At 33.4% G+C, this 2,673-nt stretch overlaps 1 long non-coding RNA gene across 1 annotated transcript; it reads left to right on the top strand.

Moving 5' to 3' along the window:
- The first annotated feature begins 265 nt into the window (after positions 1-265).
- LOC121116424 (uncharacterized) lies at positions 266-2,456 on the top strand. Its single transcript, XR_011779546.1, has 3 exons — positions 266-802; positions 855-1,940; positions 1,996-2,456. It is a non-coding gene; the product is annotated as an uncharacterized lncRNA (long non-coding RNA).
- Positions 2,457-2,673: the final 217 nt, after the last annotated feature.

The raw sequence follows: 2,673 nt of genomic DNA on the forward strand, positions 1-2,673 counted from the left end.
TGAGTGTTTGTATAATATCTTAAGACTTCGTAACTGCTAGATCTAAAAATATGGCAAAATACTAATGTACATTGCAAATAATAACTCATCTTTAGTAATTTAAAAAAAAAGAGATTTTGAAATGGTTTTTTTTTTTTTTGAATAAAGTTTTTGTTACCAATCTCATTTAAAAGAAATTATGATAAGCATTATAAGAAATTATAATTACTGAACGAAAAAAAATCATCATTTTTTAATCAATTTAAGTTGTTTGTGTACAATTTTTTGGAGTGCAAAGCAAAATACAAAAATGCAGAAGACATTTGTTACAAATTAAGAAGCTTTTTTCAAAGTATTTTTTTTTTTATTTACTTCTATTTTCATATCAACAAATGAATTTCGAATCTTCAATACGCCCTAAAATAAATATTATAAAAATCGAAATGTAAGTGTAGACAATGGGCAATGCGGGGACCCGAGTTCTTTGTGAATATCCAAATACCTATTTTGGTGGACTGAGTTCGTCAGATCTGGATGTATTTCTCCATTCCAGGAGTGATGAGCAAAATGAAGCCTAGTTATTAGATTTTTGAGAGTTAACTGCATGGATTTGATAGTAGCCTCTGCATGCCCGTTGGATTGGGTGAGTACGGGGATGCGAGCTCACGTTTAATGCCATATCCTTGCAGAAGTCCCCAAATTCCGTTTAGAATTGTGGTACACCGTCCGTTCGAATATGCATTGTAAACCCCATTTCTTCAAACCACGTCAACATGATATAAGTGACAGACTTAGTTGAAGTTATTTGTGAATGACTTATGAGGTAAATCACTTAATGTACGGAACGGATATTTCCTTGTATTCATCATTTTTAGGACAACGTGATAAGGCATCAACTATTTGGTGCTCTTTCCCTGGGACCCTTTTAATTTCATAACAATATCTTACCACCTTCTTCAAAATACGTTTGATCCTTGATTTTTCCGTTAAGTCTATATAAGAGCCGCGAAACATTCCTATGAGAGTTTTATGGTCTGTAACTATTTTAACCTTAGTATCCAATAACTAAGTTCTACATTTGAGGATATCCTATTGAATGGCCAAGTTTTAATTTCGCAAACTGCATATCTTGTTTCAGCCTCTTTTAAATATCGTGAACCACTTTGAATTTATCTAGTAGAGCAATCCCTGTGGATTTGTATAAGAGCAAAACCAATGCCCCAAGGACGTAAAACATCCACTAGGAGTGTGATGGGTAGGTTTTGATCGAAGTGAGCGAGAACAGAGTCTTTTGGATCGGTGAGAATCTTTGCATATATTTTCTCAAATGCCTTTTCATGTGGCCACTGAAAATTAATATTGTTCTTTAGTAGACCGCAAAGCTATTGTGTAATATGTGATTAACAAGGTCAACAAATGATCTGAGATTAGTCAAATTGCTTGGTGAAGGAAATTGGGCGATGGCTGCGACTTCTTCTGGGTCCGGTGATATGCCGTTGAATGAAACAATATATCTCGCAAACATAACAGATTCACCTATTTGATTTAGTTTTGGTAGTGTGATATTATTCTCCTTACATCGAACAAGAAATAGTTTGACTATTTATAAGCGAATATAAGGATGTCATCGACAATTTTCTTTAATCCTTTCAAACCTTCTAATGTTTTGTCACCTCTCAAACAAAGTTCATCTCTGGAAGCGTTCAGCCCCATTTGAAGCTCTACAGTATAATAAATATCAAGAGGATGTAAGGAATGTGGTCAGGTTTCGAAACTTTCATGGAGTTCAACCTGCCAATATCCGGTAGTGGTATCTAAGATAACAAAACATAATCAAATTCACCAATAATACTTTTTCTTCCGCTTTCATATTTTTGAAAGATGTATCCCCTTCGTCGATACTATCTTACAGATGATATATTTAATTGGAGATACTTGAATGACTTAAGGAGAAGATTCAGGTATAGTTTTTAGTTTTTGTAGACCATGCAATGAAACAATTAATTCATCTTGCAGATCTGGAGTAACGTAAGCCGTGATATCTGTTTCTGGGATTTCTCCAATTTTTATACGAAGACGGACTTTTTGAATTGTTCGCTGTTGTGATGGATAGTTTTTTAGTTGAGTCTATTTCGATGTTGTACTCCAATACAAAGTCGTGAGATAAGAGACTCAGTGAATCCTATGTCAAGCAGAGCTTTCATCGTAAAAGGTTGACTTGACCTTGGACAAAATTTACATCGAGATATGGAGTGACATGATCGATGGGTAACCCATTCACTCGGATTCGTCGACGTTTTGATTGCCTCTGCACTAGAGATTTTCAGTTATAGAAGCATATTTTCTATAAATGGGCCTACTTTTGCATTTCTTACATGTATAAGGAAAATAAGGATAGGGAAAATGTATCTTTTTATTATGGCATTTACGTGTTACTTTTTGTTTGTTTATTGTTTTTTAAAATTTTAATATATATTAATGCCAAATAAAGGGGGACACCCCAAATTACAAAAAAAAAAATCACATTTTGTTGCATAATTTAATGATATTTAGACTAATTAAAGAAAACTCAATTCTTTTGACAGAATAAAAGTGTGGCTTAAGTTTTAATTCTAAAAAGGGCTTTCAACGGAGTGCTTGCACTATCTCATGAAATTTAGGTTCAATCTATTTGGAAATAATGTACATATGTTT

This window comes from Lepeophtheirus salmonis, chromosome 4, assembly GCF_016086655.4.
Source record: "Lepeophtheirus salmonis chromosome 4, UVic_Lsal_1.4, whole genome shotgun sequence".
NCBI lineage: Eukaryota > Metazoa > Arthropoda > Copepoda > Siphonostomatoida > Caligidae > Lepeophtheirus > Lepeophtheirus salmonis.